Source organism: Hoplias malabaricus, chromosome 6 (genome assembly GCF_029633855.1).
Source record: "Hoplias malabaricus isolate fHopMal1 chromosome 6, fHopMal1.hap1, whole genome shotgun sequence".
NCBI classification, from domain to species: domain Eukaryota; kingdom Metazoa; phylum Chordata; class Actinopteri; order Characiformes; family Erythrinidae; genus Hoplias; species Hoplias malabaricus.
Genome location: NC_089805.1, coordinates 41,923,529 through 41,946,225, shown reverse-complemented (window position 1 = coordinate 41,946,225; position 22,697 = coordinate 41,923,529). Strand labels below are relative to the sequence as shown.

Below are 22,697 nucleotides of genomic sequence, written 5' to 3'. Positions count from 1 at the left end.
CCTCACAGACAGTCACCCGGAGGAAACCCACGCAGACACAGAGAGAACACACCACACTCCTCACAGACAGTCACCCGGAGGAAACCCACGCAGACACAGAGAGAACACACCACACTCCTCACAGACAGTCACCCAGAGGAAACCCACGCAGACACAGAGAGAACACACCACACTCCTCACAGACAGTCACCTGGAGGAAACCCACGCAGACACAGGGAGAACACACCACACTCCTCACAGACAGTCACCCGGAGGAAACCCACGCAGACACAGGGAGAACACACCACACTCCTCACAGACAGTCACCCGTAGGAAACCCACGCAGACACAGGGAGAACACACCACACTCCTCACAGGCAGTCACCCGGAGGAAACCCACGCAGACACAGAGAGAACACACCACACTCCTCACAGACAGTCACCCGGAGGAAACCCACGCAGACACAGAGAGAACACACCACACTCCTCACAGACAGTCACCTGGAGGAAACCCACGCAGACACAGAGAGAACACACCACACTCCTCACAGACAGCTGTGTGACTGTGACACTACCTGCTGCACCACTGTGCCGCCCGCCTTGGAACTGAGTTACAAAATGTAGTGGCTATCCTGCACAAAAGGGACAAACATCAAGAGCTTGAGTTGTCATCATCAGCAGACTTAAGTTACATTTAGAGCATTATACGCCTTCAGATTAGTTCCACAATCATTTCATCCCCCACAGCTACTCTTCTGTGATATGAAGCTGAATTCAGTTTTGTTTTCATCAGATATTTCTTAGAATCTTCTACTTCCACCTTAAAATAGCATCAGGCAGCAGGGTGTATTTACTTCACCATTTAAGGTGGAACTGGAAATCTACTAGTAACCTACAGAGTCATCAGCGTACTGATGTCTTATGCTAGTTATGAAGTAAAGAGTCATAATACATTGAAACTATATTAAAACCAGGACTAATTATTTTAAAGCTATTTTTAAAATGAGAAAATACTGGCATTTGTGAGTTTGTTTGGAGCAGTGTCTCGCTGGTGGTTCACAAGGCAATCATAGCACTCCATTTGAAGTGTGAAGTGTTTTTCTGGAAAATGTCAAGGGCTGTACAGCCTTAGTCTCTTGTTTCGCCACTTAACGAGGCCAAGAACCACGTACTGCTGCAGGAAAAGGAAAAGGACCAATCAAATGTCTGCTATTTTGGAATGACGTGTGGAGGCAGCGATAAAAGAATATATGGAAGCACTTCTACACTGATGTAAAAACAGCCAATCAGAATGCAGCTGGCAGGCGACTGCACTGAAGGTATCAGACTCTCTGTCTACTTGTGGGTGGAGCATCTGTGAGTGAGACTAATATAGCCCTGACATTATGCCCTACGAAATGGGATTCACCCTACACCGCGTGTGTGTGTGCGTGTGTGTGGCCCAAGCCTGAATATTTGATTTGTTCCACTTTAAAAGGTGTGATATAAACTCCTTGGAATTATGTAAATTGCGATGCTCTAGACTACGTGATTTGGACTGTAGATATCTGGAGTGTAAATGTGGAGGAATAGAGGGAAATGGAAAGAGTGAGAAGATAAATGACGTTATTCTCCCAGTTTTCATGTGAACTGGAGATTTAATGGGGATTAATTAGATCCACTTATTGCCTGCCTGATGCCACAGTGGGCAGAAGAGCTCTTTCGCTCCTTTCATCACAGTTTAGAGGCTTATAACAGCTTCATGTCCAGCTGAAGTCACCAGAAGTATCCGAGAGCAGGATGACAGTGTCAGGTCTGTACTGTTCTGTGGTTATGATCAGTTCTGTCAAAACAGGCATTATATAGAAGTTGTTCATGTTTCCGTTGATATATCAGAGGAGATTAAATATAAGATCCCCCGCAGAAGAGAGGATCAAGTTTCCTGACTTTAAGAAGTAATTAAGCAATTCTAACGCCCGCACAAGACCTGGTGTCGAACCAATCTGTCTCAGATAAACAGCACTTAACTGTGATCCTCTGAGAGAGAGAGGAGAGAGGACAAACAAGCTCTGAGCTGAACACATCTACAGCTGTGTGTGGGGTCTGAAAGGGTGTGGAGAGGTTAAGAAATCATCTCAGAGAAAAGGAAATAGATGCAAAAGAAGAACATCTGCAACAATGGTGGACTGACCACCCCTGAGACCAGACTTCAACGTCACTGAATGTGTCTGGTGTTACTCAGACTGTGAGAAACAGAAAATGTAATCAACTTCAAGACTGAACTATGGACGTGTGGAAAAATATTCCAGAAGTTTACTTTAAAAAATATTAAGTTCCAAAAAGAGTGAAAGCTGGAATAAAGGCAAAAGATAGACACTTTTTACTGAATATTTGTGACATACAGTATGTGTTGAGGGTTTACATGATTTTCTATTAAATGTGTGTCATTAGAAATATGAACACATGACTTATGAGGTGTACAAGTAGGTTTTAAAGGATTTTTTTTGTAATATATTGTAATTTAAGACTTGGAGTGTGGTGTGTTCTCCCTGTGTCTGCGTGGGTTTCCTCCGGGTGACTGTCTGTGAGGAGTTTGGTGTGTTCTCCCTGTGTCTGCGTGGGTTTCCTCCGGGTGCCTGTCTGTGAGGAGTGTGGTGTGTTCTCCCTATGTCTGTGTGGGTTTCCTCTGAGTGCTCAGGTTTCCTCTCATGGTCCAAACACCCACTTTGGTGGAATGGCGACTCAAAAGCGTCTGTAGGTGTGAGTGTGTGTGTGAATGTGTGTGTGTTGCCCTGTGAAGGACTGGCGCCCCCTCCAGGGTGTGTTCCCGCCTTGCACCCAGTGATTCTGGGTAGGTTCCGGGCCCTGCATTGGATAAGCGGTTAGAGACAATGAATGTTGTCTACTTTTTAAATTTTTCATTTAATTTAATAATAAATAAATAAGTACACATTAAAAAATTATACACTACATTTATGATCAGAATCACCATGTTTTAAATCGTCTAAACCCAAACTCACACAAACTTTAAATGGTGGCATGTGCTTTGGCAGTGCTTTTCCCCAATGGAACTTGAATTTGTTTGTTGCAGCAGCTTCCCTACAGATAAGAACAAGAACTATGATATAATCAAAGTAGAATAAACTAGAGTAAAACTCAGAACAGAATGTAATACAAGATCCAATGTCAGAGCCGTAATGTACTCTATAAACTGAGAATATATAGTATTCCAGAAGCACATTGTGTTTTGTTTTGTTTTGTTGAATAAAAGGACAATTGTCTGTCTAACTCTTCACCTGCTTCACCAGTGTGAGCATACGCCAGGTGTGAGGGGACGTATCGGAGCTGTGTTAATGAGCCTGAGGCTGGTTTAATAAAACAAAACACAGGTTTAATTGCTGGAGGCTTATGTAGTGTGTGTAATGGAGTGATTGAAACAGTCTCGAGGGAACAGCCGTGTTCCTTTAGTGCCTCACCGTGCTTACTTCACTAACAGCCATATCATCTCTGCCTTCCTTCACACCTCACTGAACCACACTTCATTTGGAGCCGCACACGGTGTGAAGGGGGGGAAGGGGGGAGGGGGGTAGGAGTTGGCTGAGGAGGGAAAGGATAGGAAGAGAAAAAACATTTATTTCTCTCTTTTCTTCAGTGTCTCTTGTTCGTTCGTTCATCCTTTCCTCTCTCTCTATGTGTCTCATTTGGTCTGATGAGTGGGTTCCTGTGTTCTCACACTTTGTTCTCTCTGTATACAGCTTGTTTGGTCTGATAAGTGTATCCTTGTGTTGTCACACACTGTTCTTTCTGCATCTCTCTCTCTCTGTGTGTGCGGCTTGTTTGGTCTGATGAGTGGGTTCTTGTGTTCTCACACACTGCTCTGAGTCGTGAGTGTAAACCTGGGGGCAGTTGAGTCACCCCTGCCCCTGTCTACCCCACTCAGTATCCAGCACTGAGACACAGGTCATATTTACACACATCATCATCACCATCATCCCTGCCTCCAGACACACACACACACACACACACACACTACAGGACAATAGCAGCCTCTTCACTGTCATTAGTGATTTCCCTGCTCCACACTTCTATTGTAGAATTATGTCAGACACTGCTGCAATCTGTGCATTCAGTTTTTTTTAAATCAGAATGTAAAACATAATAGAAAATTATTGCCCGTCAATGGTGGAAATGTGTCGTAGTTCTCCATCATGAGCACACAACATCCAGCATGCAGCAGCTATATCCCCTGACCATCAAAACACGTGAATCCTCTGAAGCTTAGCGGCAGTGGCAGATTTAGACACAGACAACTGCAACAGGGCGGCAGCGGGCAGCACGTGGCACTGACAAAAAGTTGTTTAAATATTTATAATAATTATAAAAACCAAGTGGTGATATTTGCACCTCATGTCAGTAAATGAACACATAAGATTCGTGGCTTAATGAACATTTTTGAAGCGGTTGGCCTGTGTCATGTTCTCATACATCTTCCCTGTTGCCGTTCATGTTATTTCCCCACCCTGGTTGGCATTGCCCTTTCCTGTAACTGTACTACAGTGCTGATATGCTTATAAGAGCAGCCTGCCTGAAGTTGCCATGATATTGTTTGTGCCAATGATTCACTCATTCATTCATTCATTATCTGTAACCCTTATCCAATTCAGGGTCGCGGTGGGTCCAGAGCCTACCTGGAATCATTGGGCACAAGGCGGGAACACACCCTGGAGGGGGCGGCAGTCCTTTACAGGGCAACACAGACACACACTCACACCTACGGACACTTTTGAGTCGCCAATCCACCTACCAACGTGTGTTTTTGGACTGTGGGAGGAAACCGGAGCACCCGGAGGAAACCCACACAGACACAGAGAGAACACACCACACTGCTCACAGACAGTCACCCAGAGGAAACCCACACAGACACAGAGAGAACACACCACACTGCTCACAGACAGTCACCCAGAGGAAACCCACGCAGACACAGGGAGAACACACCACACTCCTCACAGACAGTCACCCGGAGGAAACCCACGCAGACACAGAGAGAACACACCACACTCCTCACAGACAGTCACCCGGAGGAAACCCACACAGACACAGGGAGAACACACCACATTCCTCACAGACAGTCACCCGGAGGAAACCCATGCAGACACAGGGAGAACACACCACACACCTCACAGACAGTCACCCGGAGTGGGAATAGAACCCAGGCCCCTGGAGCTGTGTTACTGTGACACTACCGGCTGCGCCACCGTGCCGCCCCCCAATGATTCACTATAAAGGCAAATAAAGACTAAAACAAATAGTAAAGACTGACAGTGGCACTATGACATGCTACCACCATAAATTGCGTCATTAAAGTGCAGCCAGTCCCCTATTAAGGTGAATTGGTCTAGTCTTGATTCTTTGGTGACAGCACAGGATGATGGGTAATATTGATGCTTGTGTCGAGTTCTGAGCCATCAGGTGCCCAGAGTAGAAAAAAGAGGAAATAAAAAGTAGAGAAATGTCCTTTAGCCTATGTTTGTGTGTTACATGCTATAGGCCTAATTTCCCATGTTTTAAAAGGTGTGCCCAGATCTTCACACAGGCTGGAACCACCATTGCTAAGCAGCTTTAGGTGGGGGTGGGGCTGGTGTTCTTTGTGGACCCCAAGGCCAGGGTGCAGTGCCAGGGACACTGTACTGAACAAACGACACTCTGCTTCAGATGAGACGTAAAACCACATTCTGGTACTCTGAGATCGTACATGATCCCTGGGTCCTACTACATCTACCACAGTGGTCACTCCTCACTTCCTGGTCATCCCCATCTCACAGCAATGACTAGCTATTGGCATATCGTGGATACTGCACATTGGTGGTTGAGAATGTAAAGAATGTACATCTGAAAGGACAATGCAAGTGTAAACATGAAAAATATGCTACCCACGGCTAAAAGGTGGTGGAACTGTGTTCACTGAGGTGATGGAGCCCCAGCCATTAACTTTAGGATGAGTGGTGTTTGTGGACCAGAAGTAATCATATAACAACTAATCTGACTGTGCGCATGTTCTCCAGGCTGGGCACCATCAGATGTTCACAGCAATGTTCTGGCATTCAGTCTATAGCCTTACTACAGGAATTTAAGTTGTTGTTGCGACCCTTACTCCGCTTGATTTCAGAGACATGTTGCTTGAGCAGGTGTTGGGAACAGAGTATGAAGCTCTGTCATTCTCCCAGGCCTTCAGTGTGATAAAAGAGTGTGTCTTGAATCATACAGTAGACAGATGTGTGTGTGTGTGTGTTTCTGTGATCTGCTGTCAGGAAATCTGTATGGACAGAGTGTCCAGAGAAATCGATTCTGACACACAAACACAGCTCAACACTGGGAGATTAGCATAGCCGCAGGGCCAATGAGGGCTTTAAACAGCCGCTCGTATCCCACACAGCAGAGACTCCCTGATCAACATTGCCCGCAACTGACCAGCACCAATCAGAAAGCACAGAAAAGCACTGGCGATACAGACCAAGGGGACTAGCTCTAAATAAAGGCTTTCATCTGTGCTCTGTTCACAAATGTGTTCTATCACAGCATCATGCTTTACAGAAATCACCCCTTCATTCATTCATTCATCCATTCATCTTCTGTAATTGCTTCATTCTGATCAGGGTGGTTGTGTTCTGAGGAGAGGGCCAAACCCAGGAGCCCAGGACCCGGGAGCTGTGGGGCAGGAGTACTACCGATACCACAGAGCTGCCCAATAATATTTATTACAGCGCCACTCTCAGGACTGAACAGATGCAACACACTGTTTAACTACAGTGTCACAGTCACACAGCTCCAGGGACCTGGAGGTTGTGGGTTCGAGTCCCACTCCGGGTGACTGTCTGTGAGGAGTGTGGTGTGCTCTCCCCGTGTCTGCGTGGGTTTCCTCCGGGTGACTGTCTGTGAGGAGTGTGGTGTGTTCTCCCCGTGTCTGCGTGGGTTTCCTCCGGGTGACTGTCTGTGAGGAGTGTGGTGTGTTCTCCCCGTGTCTGCGTGGGTTTCCTCCGGGTGACTGTCTGTGAGGAGTGTGGTGTGTTCTCCCCGTGTCTGCGTGGGTTTCCTCCGGGTGACTGTCTGTGAGGAGTGTGGTGTGTTCTCCCCGTGTCTGCGTGGGTTTCCTCCGGGTGACTGTCTGTGAGGAGTGTGGTGTGTTCTTCCCGTGTCTGCGTGGGTTTCCTCCGAGTGACTGTCTGTGAGGACTGTGGTGTGTTTTCCCTGTGTCTGCGTGGGTTTCCTCCGGGTGACTGTGAGGAGTGTGGTGTGTTCTCCCTGTGTCTGCGTGGGTTTCCTCCGAGTGACTGTCTGTGAGGACTGTGGTGTGTTTTCCCCGTGTCCGCGTGGGTTTCCTCCAGGTGACTGTCTGTGAGGAGTGTGGTGTGTTCTCCCCGTGTCCGCGTGGGTTTCCTCCGGGTGACTGTCTGTGAGGAGTGTGGTGTGTTCTCCCTGTGTCTGTGTGGGTTTCCTCTGGGTGACTGTCTGTGAGGAGTGTGGTGTGTTCTCCCTGTGTCTGCGTGGGTTTCCTCCGGGTGACTGTCTGTGAGGAGTGTGGTGTGTTCTCCCTGTGTCTGCGTGGGTTTCCTCCGGGTGACTGTCTGTGAGGAGTGTGGTGTGTTCTCCCTGTGTCTGCGTGGGTTTCCTCCGGGTGACTGTCTGTGAGGAGTGTGGTGTGTTCTCCCTGTGTCTGCGTGGGTTTCCTCCGGGTGACTGTCTGTGAGGAGTGTGGTGTGTTCTCCCTGTGTCTGCGTGGGTTTCCTCCGGGTGACTGTCTGTGAGGAGTGTGGTGTGTTCTCCCTGTGTCTGCATGGGTTTCCTCCGGGTGACTGTCTGTGAGGAGTGTGGTGTGTTCTCCCTGTGTCTGCGTGGGTTTCCTCCGGGTGACTGTCTGTGAGGAGTGTGGTGTGTTCTCCCTGTGTCTGCGTGGGTTTCCTCCGGGTGACTGTCTGTGAGGAGTGTGGTGTGTTCTCCCTGTGTCTGCGTGGGTTTCCTCCGGGTGACTGTCTGTGAGGAGTGTGGTGTGTTCTCCGTGTCTGCGTGGGTTTCCTCCGGGTGACTGTGAGGAGTGTGGTGTGTTCTCCCTGTGTCTGCGTGGGTTTCCTCCGGGTGACTGTCTGTGAGGAGTGTGGTGTGTTCTCCCTGTGTCTGCGTGGGTTTCCTCCGGGTGACTGTCTGTGAGGAGTGTGGTGTGTTCTCCCTGTGTCTGCGTGGGTTTCCTCCGGGTGACTGTCTGTGAGGAGTGTGGTGTGTTCTCCCTGTGTCTGTGTGGGTTTCCTCCGGGTGACTGTCTGTGAGGAGTGTGGTGTGTTCTCCCTGTGTCTGCGTGGGTTTCCTCCGGGTGACTGTCTGTGAGGAGTGTGGTGTGTTCTCCCTGTGTCTTTGTGGGTTTCCTCCGGGTGCTCCAGTTTCCTCACACAGTCTAAAAACACACGTTGGTGGGTGGCTTGGTGACTCAAATGTGTCTGTAGGTGTGAGTGTGTGTCGCCCTGTGAAGAACTGCCGCCCCCATCAGTGTGTGTTCCTGCCTTGAGCCCAGCGATCCTCAGCACCCAAGTCTTCAGCCTCACTCGGCCAACACTGGGCTTAACTTCTGCCTGAACACATTCATCTTCACAACCCTCTGTCACAGCTCCACTCTCCCACATCCATCTTTAATGGGCTTTAACGGCGTCTGGCTTTGCTCTTTAACCACTCCAGAATATTTAAGGTGTCATTTAGAGAGACTGAGCGAGGAGGGATCGTGTGATCCACACTCAGAGCCTCCACACGACATCAGAGTGAGATTATCACAGCTCCGACACCTTATATCTCACTCAGCCTCAGTCCACTCCAGCAAACTGATCACTGCAGCTCTCACTGATCACCCAGACTGAAGACCTGAACTGAGCCACTCACTGAACCACAGCTGATCCCAGAACAGCCTTCACAGACTGCTCTGAGCGCTGTTACATGTGACTGACAGACAGGTAGAGAAAAGCGATGGATGATGGTGGGCAGACAGATGGATGGATGGTAGTTGGACTGGATGAAGGGATTATAATAATGATTACACAGTAGATTGGATGGATAGATGAGTGACTGAATGAGTGGATTAAATGATTGGATGGTGAGTGAGTGAATTGGAAGATTAATTGGATAGATAGATAGATAGATAGATAGATAGATAGCAAAATATCTGCACGTCTCCGCTGCCGCTGTTGCCATGGTTTCTCTCAGTCGCTCTCCTCCTCCTCTCAAGGTTGGTGGACAGTGCTGTGAATGTGTGAAGAAGAGCGTGGAGAAGATATTCAACAGGTAACCAAGCAACCAAACAACACACGGCTGCCACGAGGAGAGAGGTGTGTGTTCCTCGGCCTTCTCCACCCACTCCATCACATCCCATACCACATAGCTTTTCTCCATCTCTGTCTCACACAAATTAAAGTGCTCTCAAACAACACACACACAGCTGTGAAATATTCTAAGACTAAATTCAAGCCCAGGGAAACAAGGTCAGTCTCTTTCTCCCACTGTGTGTACACGGGTGTGACGCTGTTGAGGAATCCTTCTTTTGAGGGTCCAGGGAACCTTCTTTTGGGGGTCCGTGTGCATGCTGTCTAGAACCAGAACCAGTAATAATAACCGTAATCTTAGAACCATGTTCTCAACCCATTATAACATAAGTAGAGGACGTTGGGCAGAAGGAGTTGGAGTTGGATCACACAACACGCATTCTCTCAGCTCTTTGGCAAATTTTTCATGGGCGCAACCCACATACTCAGCTCTACCGCTCATCCCACAAATGCATGTTCCTTACAAATGTGGCACTGTTTAAAAGGGTAATTAACAGGTCTCCAACTGTATAAGACTTATTGCCAAGAAGCATTGTTACAACAAAGAAATACTCTACAAACACACATTTCCTCACTTTTTGTGCTATGTTTATACACAATAGGGTGTACTTCAAAGCCCTGGTTGTTTTAAACAGCCACTGACTTTTATCAAAAGGGGACTGAGGACCACAGTGGAGTGAAGGGAAGCAGGTTTATAGCAGATAATATAATGGGTAAATGAATGGTTTGTGAAATAGTGCTGTTCCATAAAGTCTCTCCAGGTCTAGCTTCGTGATGAAACACACACTCGTATCGTCTCCTTTCCTCACGACTCACCTCCTGCAGCTACAGCCTGGAGCTCCACTGCTACAGCTGGGACTTTGGGAGATTTTAAAGCCTGTCTGGAGTTTACAGGTGTGTCTCGCAGCTCAGGCCCTGACCGAGGCCTGATCAGACCGTGTCCAGCTCTCCAAACGCCAGCAGAGAAGCAGGCCGTGTTTAGTGCCACTTCACTTCTACTGCTGACTTTTGTTTGTGAAGTGATGGGAAGAATCCCAACAACACAACATTCTCCCTCTCATTCACCCACTCACCCCCTCTATATTTAGTCAGCCATTCACGCTCTAACTCCCTTACCTGCTCCCTCACACATTCATTTACTCACTCACTCATTCCACACGCATCTATTTTCTGGCTCTTTCTTTTTCTCATTCACTCTAAATTATTCATCCGTTTACTCACTCACCCACGTCAATCACACATTTACTTACTCTCATGCATCTGTTTACCGACTCATTTGCTCACCCTCTCACTCTTGCATCCATTTATTCACTCATTCTCTCTCCGATCCACTCTTTTACTCACCCACTTATTCCTCACTTATTCACCCAGTCACCCATTTAATTCACTCACTCATTGCCTACTGCTGCCCCCTCATTAACCCAGTCACTCTTGCACTCACAGATTTCTCACTCACCCAGTCACTCACTCACCCACCCACTTGTCTCTTCTCTCATTTCCTCCTTCACCTCCACTAATAACTCACTCATTCATGTTGAGCATTACTGGAGATTCTCCACTAGGGGCAATATTTAGTTGTGTTTGCTGAAGAACACTATGGTGAAGGAATAATCGTTACTGCTTTTTAAACTTTACACTCAACCAGTGCTTTTCAAGACCCTCACAGTACTTTACTCTGGACGTTCAGGGAGTCGTCACCAACCACCAGTAAGTCGCATATAAACACAGAAACAGCCTTGTGTAAAGTCACAGGACTTTGGCTGTAGACAGGAAATAAGTCAGAAGTGTGTGTTGGGACTCTTCTGTGCTCTGAAGTGTGTGAACATTGTGAGTTATGCTCTGGAATAAACACACAGCCTTTTATTCATGAGAAGCAGCTCATAAACAGTAAAGCGCAGGGGAAAGAGCAGGAAAATACAGCCTGGACTCTATAAGACACTGCTGCAGGGGGGTTGGTGTACACACTCAGTCCACATCAGTCTTAATGAGTGCGGAGTGGACAGAAGCTGAAGTGACCTTTGGCTGATGGAGGTCAGGTCCAGCAGAGTGAATGTGAGCTGCATCCCTTTAGGGAGATGAGTGGTGAAGTGAGCAAGTGAGCTACAACATCATTCCATTATATATGAGGCGAGTGGATTGGAGGGATAGACAGACATGGGTATACGGATGGATGGATGTTGAATGAATGGATTGAAAGATAGTTATTTGTATGAACGAGTGAGGGAATGGGATATTGAGTGAATGGAATTGAGTGAATGGATGGATGGATAGTGAGTGAGTGTGAGTGGATTGGAAGGATGGATGGATGAATGGATGGAAGCATGGTTATACAATTGGGGAACTATGGAACTGGATGGACGAGTGATTTGGTGAGTAGATAGACCGATAGATATATAGATCTCTGAAAGTCTTCTATTTCCCTCAGGTCGATAGCTCTCAGCAGTCTGGAAATAGCAGAGAATAGTGACAGCAGCCATTTGATGAATCTGAGGGAAGACTATGTTTAGAGCGCTCTTATCTAATCAGAGTCTTGTCAGCCGGCCTCTCTGTCCCAGACAGGCTACTGTTCCACATCATTTCAGCCAGACCAACATAGACCCGGCTCATATTTCCTGTTATTTATAGCTTTATCAATACACCAGACGCTGCTAACTGATACACTCTGGGGAAACATTTACTCAGGCTCCGCCGGCATGCAGCATACACTGTTCTCTCGGTGTCTGCAGGGTTTCCAGACTGAAAGAGTCGTATAACAACACTGAAGCAGGGTAACATTTCCACCCCATCTTCCAAACAGCCCTTAGGCCATTTTTTTGTTTGCAAACAGTAATGACGTGATTTGTGGGCGGAACTTAACTGGTGGCAGATAGTCACAGTGAACTTAGCGGTGTTAAGTGTAGGAAAATGGGAATATGGCTCATCCGATTGCTTTCTCCAGTTATTTTATTAGCTTAGAGTAAAAGTGAGGTTGTCCTACACTAACCAGCAAACCCTTTGTGATGGGGTGAGGTTTCCTGACCTGTACTCACTGTCAAGTCAAGAACAAATTAATTGGCCAAAGTTACAGTGGCTGGACATCTTCAAAGCTTCGTAGCTTGGGGAAAAACCCAGCGTGTATAAGAAAAAATGGTATTCTATAAAAATGAAGATAATTTGCTTTTCCATTCCACGACATATTTTGTCCCTGCCCATTTCGCTCCACTTGTTTATGCTGTTTTACTGCCACCACAATGCAGTCGTGTGCAGCTGCAAGTGACGTAACTGTGACGTCCATTCTGTCGAGAACCTCAGTTGACCTCTTCGAATTCACTGTCTTGGTGATACTTACATACAGCCTAGGTTAGCCCCGCCCATTCACACTGACATCATAAAGAGTGTCTCAGCCAGGCCTGCCTTGTAAATTAATAACTAGTAACAAAACTAGTTCCTAAAGATCTGAAAGCTCTGCTCGGCTCATATCTCTGTAGCAGATCTGATAAATGCACTGGTCCTACCCCATTTAGACATTTATAGAGCAGTAAAAACACCTTAAAGTCTATTCTGTTACAGACTGGTGTCCAGTGTAAGGATTTGAGGATGGGGGTCTTTTTTGGACGTCCAGTTAAGAGACCATTACAGTAATCAATCAATGCTAGAAATAAAGGCATGGATACATTTCTCCAGGTCTGGTTTGGTCAGATAATCTCTAATCTTACTGATGTTCTTAAGATGGTAAAATGCTGATCTAGTAACCAACAATAATGACGACATCTAGCGTGTGAACATGACAATGTGTACTCCCTGTAACATGCTGTGAAAGACCAAAAGAGTCCATAATGGCGTGTAGTTCCTTGGCAAAACATTCCTTGGGATTGTCGATGTTAAAGTCACCAGCAAAAAATGGTCAAAGTCAGTAGAAATAAAAGACAGCATTTCTGTAAATTCATCAATAAAATCAGCACTGTACTTTGGAGGCCCGTATACAGTTACTAATAATACCTGTGGTGTCCCTTTGAGAACTGCACAGAGGTACTCGAATGTTGTGAAGTCACCAAATGATAACTGCTTGCACTGAAAAGAACCATGGAACAGAGCAGCTAGACCTCCACCTTTTCTATTGGCACAAACGTTTGGTGAAGCTGACTCCATTAAAACAGTTGCAGCACTACATTCATTTAGCCCAGTCTCAGTTAAAAGTATAAAATCAAGCCCATGTGCTGTAATAAAATCATTAATTAAGTGTGATTTGTTTGTGAGAGATCTGATATTTAAAAGAGCTAAAAAGTGATCATTTACATACTGGCAATGTCAGAACAAAAACACACGACTTGAGGGAATTTCAGGGGGAAATCAATATTAAATTACATTTAAATAATTCAAATAATATTAGAATATTTATCATTTTTTAATATGTATAAGCTGTGCCAAAGCCTGGCTGGAATCATGGAATGCTCTTCCAATTTAGTTGGATATTTTTAGATCCAAATACAGCTGAGATATGCAGCCCACATTTGGGGGAATTTCCAGGATGCAAGGGATGTATCCATTGGGACGTTTGGTTACCCACAGTTCACTGCGCATACACAATAAAAATACTGAACTTGGCGGGGGGAACAAAAAGCTCCCTGACCCAAGTTCTTGGCAAAGCACTGTTTATCTTTCTGGCTCTTGAGATATTCGAGTTCTGCCTGTGAAATATTTCCTTCATTTCTGTTAGAAGATTCAAGTTTAGTGCTGAACAATTTGGGGTTGTCTTAGGACAGTCATATGAAGGCCTTTAACACCTCAGCTGCAGCCTTGGCTTTGGGACGCAGCCGTGGTCATCCCCTGCCAGCTGTACTGACAGTGAGGACAGGTTACTTGTATTGTTTTTCTCCATATTTCACCACTTTTAATGTCTCTGCTCATCACATCTGCATTTCTCAGATAACATAGTTAAAAAATCTGCTGCAGTTCATTTGGAAACAGACAAAGTTGGGTCTGCGTACATTTCATTGGCTAAGTGCAATGCAGTGGTTCAACTTTGCTGAACTTGATACTCAATGTTGCCTAACGTCTAATAAGTTGCATAAAGTGCAAGAGGACATGTGCAGTAAGCGCTGGATCCTAGGGTTGGACGGTATAGCGCTAATACCCTATACTACTGTATTTAAAATTGTGGATGGCATCTCAAAATGAACTCTGTATTTCAGAATTATGACTTGTCTGGTGTGTCAAAATATTGTTCTGTGTCTGAGTACAAAGGCAAAAAGAGGCCATTCATGTGCATTTACAACAGTCACTGGGAGAGGGTGCTGTGGTCAGATTCTGAATGGGAGAAAAAATAAATAATAAATAAATAAATAAATCCAGTAGATCCTCATAAATGTGTGTGAATTTTGGGTAAAAAGAGAGAAGTTGAAGACAGACAACAAACACTCCAAAGACTCTTCAGTCGACTTTGTGCCGACAGACATGAGGCTTTATTCTCTAAATGTGTGTGATTTGAGCCTCAGTTCAGTGGAACACTGTCTGTGCACTGCTCTGTAACCTATTAGCACACTTTAGACCTAACCGGTGCAGAACCATCTTTTTTTTTTTACTTTGCTTATTGTCAACTTTTCTGTTCCTCCAGCACAGAAAAGTTTTCAGAAAAAGAGGACATGAGCCAGGTTGGCAGCACAAATGCTTCCATAACCATTCAACTACGCTGGATTTACTCAGAAAGTCAGTAACGGTCAGGTGTGTCCATGTATTTGTCGTTATAGGGACAGAAGCGACGACTTTCAGTTTTATAAAGTATACAGCAGAAAGTGAAAGGCTTGTGTGACACAGAAACGCTTCCAAATATGAAGAAGAGACTATGAAAAATTACCTTAACAACTTTCAACACATTTCTGTTCGAAGCTCCAGTAAAACACTGATGTGGATTGGAGCTCGGCTGAAATTGATGTAAACACAAGAAGGCGCGTGTCCCATTTCTGCTCTGAGCTCCGACCCCTTGAACATTTGATCCATTTGATTTTTAAGGTCCCAAAAAGAGGACATGTCTGGAGAAAAGAGGACGTCTGGTCATCCTAAAAATTCACATCTGAGAGAGTGGAATGCCCAGCTGGGTTGGGTTCCATTTTGTGCTGATAGATATGAGTCTTGACGCAGCCCAAAAATGCCCCCCCCAGGGTAATACCCTATAGGTCAGGGGTGGGCAATCTTAACCACAAAAGGCCGGTGTGGCTGCTGGTTTTTGTTCCAACCAACCGGGAGGTCACATGATCAATTTTTTGACTGAGATCAACAAAAAGTGTGCTCTGGCCTGATAAGCCTCTTTGCGGCTAAATATTTTAAGACATTATGACGATATAAAAATCTAGGTACAGCCAATCCCTACTGGATTCCCCTTTGGGCAAAGGTAGTCTGAACATAGATCCTGCCGTAAAGTCTCTGCTCTTACAGATATGGTCTCTTTTAAACTCTATTTCCTCATTATTCTACATCCCATGAATTTGTACAAGACACCATTAATGCACCTCCCACTTAATTTATAAGAGCTGTAATGTCATGTGTACATACTCTACTCCCATATTACCAATTACCAGCCGGATAAAATTCATCAAGTCCCAGTTAAACAGACACAAAGGGAAGTGGGATCTGACCTGTTTTACATCCGTCGCTGAAGTTCCTCTGGGAGCCATTTGTCCCAGTGGCTGTAGGACGATCTTATATAATGAAGCTGGTTTATATGGATGACACACAGTGTGCAGGCAAGTGGAAGACTTGGAAGTCACTTCGAATGAGGTTCAAATCAATGATGCAACTCAATGCAAGCACAGCCATACTGTATATGGGGATGCATAGCGAGGGCTGGTGGTGAGGAGGGGGGTGAGGGTGAGAAAGAGCACGCCGTGTAAGTCCTCTGAAGCTAATTGACTTGTAACCATGCATTGCGTAAAATGCCTGCTATATTAATTATGCCATAATATGTGACTACATTTATTGAACACCTGAGTAAACACTTCCCAAGCTCCTGCCTTTAAAATAGAAGCATTAGAGGAGAAGGAAAACACTTTGAATGGATGGTTTTTAGCATTTCTTCATTTACTAACATATCCTATTTGTGTTTGTTTGTTTGTTTATCCACAGTTTTCTCAAGATACTCCCGTCAGGGAATGTCCCAATAACACACACGGAGCCACCAGCCTCAGGAGGGTGGAGGCGAACATGAGCTTCCTCCAAGACACGAGAGACCAGCCCACTGCTTCTTTTTGTACTGCTGCCAATCCAACACTGGATCTGAACATTGGAGAAGACCATGTAGTCCAGGTTAATCGTAACCAATGGCTTAGTATTACAGTTCATTTAGTTTATGTTTTATGGATATTGGCCCATTTCATCATAAATATTGGCTTAGTATTTTAGCTCAGGCAGATCGTTAAATATGCAAGGTTTGAGTGAAATGTATAGGTCCAGCATGTGCTCGCCAAAACCGAGTCTCTTGTGGCTGTGATGTGTTTAAATGCTGTTGTGTGTTGTGAGTATCCACTATTCTGTTCGTCCTATCGGTGTAGGTGAGGGAAGCAATGTGTCCACAAAGTTTTAGAACAGTGAGAGAGGAAGGATTGGAGCCTGAGAGAAAGAGCTTGCAAAAGACCTTCCGACACAGAACGGAGGCAACAGAGTACAGAGAGATAACTTATTTTGCCAATTTTTTTAAGCAGTACACAGAACTTGCCGAGTTAACTGCTACTGCCCTACAGGCAGTAGAACTGTTCTGTTGCAGTATACGTAGCTGGGGAAAACCTAAGACCTGAGTAACTTGCATTCACCAGAGTCAGTAAACACCACTTTGGGACCAGCTATGGGCTGACAGCACCCTGAGCTACCAGAACACCTTAACAACAACGTTACACTGCAGCTCCAAGATGTAAACCGTGAGCAGCCGCTTTGAGAGCAAAGGCACCAATGGAACACACAAAACAGGCCTGCAACATTTGATTTTCAGCTTTCCTGTTTCTATGCAAACGTGGGCCATTACATTTTAACACGATATAAAGAGCTGCTGGAATTTTCATACTGTGCCAAATATTCAATCCAATAGTGATAAAATGTTGCTACAAATACTGCTGGAATATTGAATGGTGATCCCTGAATAAGAAATAACTGGGCTTATAATTAAATCTCTAGTAGATGTCATCATAGCCTGGTGCTAAGGGAACTGGGATGGCAGCAAGGGTTGAGCAAGGCACCTAACCCCCCAACTGCTCCCCAGGTGGTGTACCGCTCCGGGTTTGTGTGCTCAATGCCCCCTAGTGTACACTAGTGTGTGTTTCACTGCACGGATTGGGTTAAATGCAGAGAACGAATTCCTCTGTGTGCAAGCCCAGTGGCCAATAAAGTGATTCTAATTATGATTCTTTATTTTAATTAATAGATTTATAGATTTTAAGGGTCAGCGCAGTAGTGTTGTGGTGTTTTTCATGTTATATCTATTAGGCATCAGCTCAGAAAGGTCAGACCCCTGCTCTGCGTCTTTCTTTCTGCCTGTTATTTATATCCATGTTAAGTAATTTAGCAGGTGCTCTTTATACCGAGACATTTACAAAAACATATTAAGGTCCCAAATAGAAGGGAAGGAAAAAGAAACCTGAAGCTTCATTTACAAACCCTCCACTGTAGTAACTCTACTCGTCTGGGATGTCTTTACCCGGGAACATTTCTGTGCGAATTTGATTACATTCAGTCACAAGAATGTTAATGAGGTCAGCTATTGGATGAAGGTATTAGGTGATGCTTCATCTCTTCCAGGGATGGAGTCCCTCAGCTCCACAGACCACGGCATTGACCATGGTGTGAATGATGTCCGGCTTTCATACCTCTTTAATGCCTTTCTATGGAAATGACCCCAGCTATGCACACTGGGTTCACTTTGAAGTAGCTGAAATGTTTGGCCATGCATGGTTTGTTATAAAGACATCTGTTCTACTGTAAGTGCAATAACCATTTGGGACACCTCTTAAATAATCTAAACGGATAGGGGCCTGACCTAACACCATAATGTCTAAATCAGACCCCTGCTGAACCTGTAGCCAATAGAAACAGTGCGAAGGCTTGTGCATGCACACACACGATTCTCCACTGGCCTGTGAGCCTAAAGCTAAACTACAATTTCAGAAATCTGTGTGCTGTCCACATCAGCAGTGAATTTCCACATGAACACTGTCCAACACAATCCCTCTGGTTCAAATAAATGATTCAAGGCTTTTTTTTTAACCCACTTCTTTTCAAAATACAGGGGGGGGGGGGTGAAATAACTTCGTGCTAATTAGCTGTGTGCTACCAATGTAGCAGAAAACGCAGGAGAGTTGTTACAAGGCCTAGAAGTGGGTCAGGGTCATCTACAGACTTCCAGTAACTGCAGATTTTAATGAGCTTTCTGCTGTACCAATCCCAGTGATCCTACAGATCGCATGTGTCAGGGAAACTTGAAGAAATAGTGTGCACTGCTGGGTCTTAACCCGGCTGTTTAAACCAGTGCTTTACTGTCCCAACTCCATTGACTAGAGGCTATGAACATACTTTGTTATAACCCATGGAGACCTTGAGGATTACAAAAGGACTGGCAGATATAAGACAGGACAAAGTATTCAACACAGATTTCAACGCAATTTATAATAAACACACAGCTATCGATAAAACAACAGTAAACTGGCTCAGAACAAGCCATAACTGCAAAGCTGACTGGCAAAACTGTGCAAAACTGTCTCAGACAGAACTAAAAATATTACAAATGCAGCCAGCTGTGGTGAAAAAGACACTGTCAACAGCACCACTGCGGTTAAAGCCATAGCATGCAAATGTGGGCCGTTTCTGGCAGAGATGTAGCACAGTTGGCCCACTGTGGGTAATGAAAAATTCATGAGAACCTAAAGCAGGGGTGTCAAACCAAATCCACGGAGAGCCGGTGTGGGTGCAGGTGTTTTTTACAACCAAGCAAAAGGCCCACACTACTGAAAGTCAAAATCTATTGATTGGATCCATTGAGGTGTGGCTTCTGCTTGGTTGGAAAGAAAACCTGCACCCACACCACTCTTCGTGGATCTGGAGTTTCCCACATGTCGTCACCGTCCAAAGAAAAACGTGTATGTCCATGTTTGAGGAGTTTTAGTTTACTACATCATCTGAACACAGCAGCTCTCCTTCACCTTGTGTGAACATTGCATAGTGAATGGACCAATAGAAATGCTCCAAAAGTACATGGAACACATTTTTTTACATTGACTTCCACTGAATGATAACGTTCTTCCTTCTTCTGGACATACATTTTTCTTTGGACAGCGATGATATTTCACGTGTTTGTTTGAGCACGCGTCACAAAACAGACGGTGTTTATATGACGCCTGGGAGTGGCCCACTCAAGGGTCTTAAATGAATGTGCCAAGGGGGACAATGAAATTGGGGGATTTGGGCCAGACCCAGGTCAGAATAGAAGTCTCCTGGTTTTCAGTCGATTATGGAAATGTTCCCAAGTGAACAAGTACGATTCAAAATAAACACATCCCTAACAAACAAAAACTCAACGTAAGGCTAATGTTCCAAAGGTCCAAACACAGAAAAGATGACAGAAAAGTTACAGCACCTGGAGGAACTATATTCATTCATCTTCTGTAACCATTTCCTCTTGGTCAGGGTTGTGGGGGGTCCAGGGTCCACACAGAATCACTGGACTCAAGGCAGGAACACACCTATTTCACACCCTCACCCAGTCATTATTTCTCAAACACACACACTCACCCAATCATACTCACACCTGTGAAGAGTTTTACCCACTCTCCCAGTCACTCACCCAGCTGTGGACAGTGTCACACACTCACCCAGTCACTCTCACACTCACTCACAGCTGTGGACAGCGTCACACAATCACCCAGTCACTCACACGGCTGTGGACAGCGTCACACACTCACCCAGTCACTCACGTGACTGTGGACAGTGTCACACACACACACCCAGTCACTCACATTGCTGTGGACAGTGTCACACACCCACCCAGTCACTCACATTGCTGTGGACAGTGTCACACACTCACCCAGTCACTCTCACACTCACTCACAGCTGTGGAGAGTTTCACACACTCACCCAGTCACTCTCACGGCTGTGGACAGCGTCACACACTCACCCAGTCACTCACACGGCTGTGGACAGTGTCACACACCCACCCAGTCACTCACACGGCTGTGGACAGCGTCACACACTCATCCAGTCACTCACGTGACTGTGGACAGTGTCACACACCCACCCAGTCACTCACATTGCTGTGGACAGTGTCAGACACTCACCCAGTCACTCACACGGCTGTGGACAGTGTCACACACTCACCCAGTCACTCTCACACTCACTCACAGCTGTGGAGAGTTTCACACACTCACCCAGTCACTCTCACGGCTGTGGACAGCGTCACACACTCACCCAGTCACTCACACGGCTGTGGACAGCGTCACACACTCACCCAGTCACTCACATGGCTGTGGACAGCGTCACACACTCACCCAGTCACTCACACGGCTGTGGACAGTGTCACTCACATGGCTGTGGACAGTGTCACACACTCACCCAGTCACTCACACGGCTGTGGACAGCGTCACACACTCACCCAGTCACTCACACGGCTGTGGACAGTGTCACACACTCACCCAGTCACTCACACGGCTGTGGACAGTGTCACACACTCACCCAGTCACTCACACGGCTGTGGACAGTGTCACTCACATGGCTGTGGACAGTGTCACACACTCACCCAGTCACTCACACGGCTGTGGACAGCGTCACACACTCACCCAGTCACTCACACGGCTGTGGACAGTGTCACACACTCACCCAGTCACTCACACGGCTGTGGACAGCGTCACACACTCACCCAGTCACTCACACGGCTGTGGACAGTGTCACACACTCACCCAGTCACTCACACGGCTGTGGACAGCGTCACACACTCACCCAGTCACTCACACGGCTGTGGACAGTGTCACTCACATGGCTGTGGACAGTGTCACACACTCACCCAGTCACTCACACGGCTGTGGACAGCGTCACACACTCACCCAGTCACTCACACGGCTGTGGACAGTGTCACACACTCACCAGTCACTCACACGGCTGTGGACAGCGTCACACACTCACCCAGTCACTCACACGGCTGTGGACAGTGTCACACACTCACCCAGTCACTCACACGGCTGTGGACAGCGTCACACACTCACCCAGTCACTCACACGGCTGTGGACAGTGTCACACACTCACCCAGTCACTCACACGGCTGTGGACAGCGTCACACACTCACCCAGTCACTCACACGGCTGTGGACAGTGTCACACACTCACCCAGTCACTCACATGGCTGTGGACAGTGTCACACACTCACCCAGTCACTCACACGGCTGTGGACAGCGTCACACACTCACCCAGTCACTCACATGGCTGTGGACAGTGTCACTCACATGGCTGTGGACAGTGTCACACACTCACCCAGTCACTCACACGGCTGTGGACAGTGTCACACACTCACCCAGTCACTCACACGGCTGTGGACAATTTCACACAGCCAATCTACATGTGGCTTCTAGGGCTGTGAGAGGAAACCAGAGTGCCTGCAGAAAACCCACACAGACACAGAAAGAACACACCACACTCCTCACAGAAGGTGACTGAGGGGACCCTGGAGCTGCGCCACCATGATTCTTACATAAAATTAAATCAAAAATCATTAGACACCTTCGATTCCTTCAGGTCTGGAGTGCGATGATTAAAATGGGAGTTAAACTCTGACGCTCACCACGGCTCGAGGTTCACCCACAGTGACTTCTGTTGGTGGTGTTTCAGGGTTTGAGGAGTGATTATGGGCTATACACGATTATACAACTCCATTACACACTGCCATGTTTACCTTCTCCTGTCCCTCTGGTCTGGACGTCTCCTCCCAGGGAATCAGAAGCAGAGATTAGACTCTGAGGAGCGTGTCTTTTTACTCCTGCTCACAAATGAGTTCCAGTCTGTTTGTATTAGGCACGGTGAAGCAGGCCATGGCCGCAGGGCACTGAGGAGGGAGTTTGTGTGTGTTTAAAAAGGAGAAAGCCAGGGGTCTCATGTCCAGGGTCCAGACTCGGAGGTCAGTAATGAGGGTGAATCAGAGAGTGTAATTCTAACAAAGCCCTGCAGCTGTTCACCTTTACTGGAGGATTAATGACCCTGAATAAAACACACACTGGACTAATCACAGCTATGACCATCAGGACCAATACCTCATGCCAACCCTCTCATTTTCTCCCTTCCTACTCTGCATTCTTTCACTCTTTCTCTCTCTCCCCCAGACTTTTGTCTCTCTGCCCATGTCAATGTCTCTAACCCCATCTTTCTCATGTCAGTCACTCTCACTTTT

The 22,697-nt window shown here is 46.3% G+C and overlaps 1 protein-coding gene across 2 annotated transcripts in view; it reads right to left on the bottom strand.

Annotated features, from left to right (window-relative positions):
• The window catches only part of dtnbp1b (dystrobrevin binding protein 1b), a 67,097-nt gene that overhangs the window by 24,003 nt on the left and 20,397 nt on the right, over nucleotides 1-22,697 (bottom strand). The window lies entirely within an intron of this gene.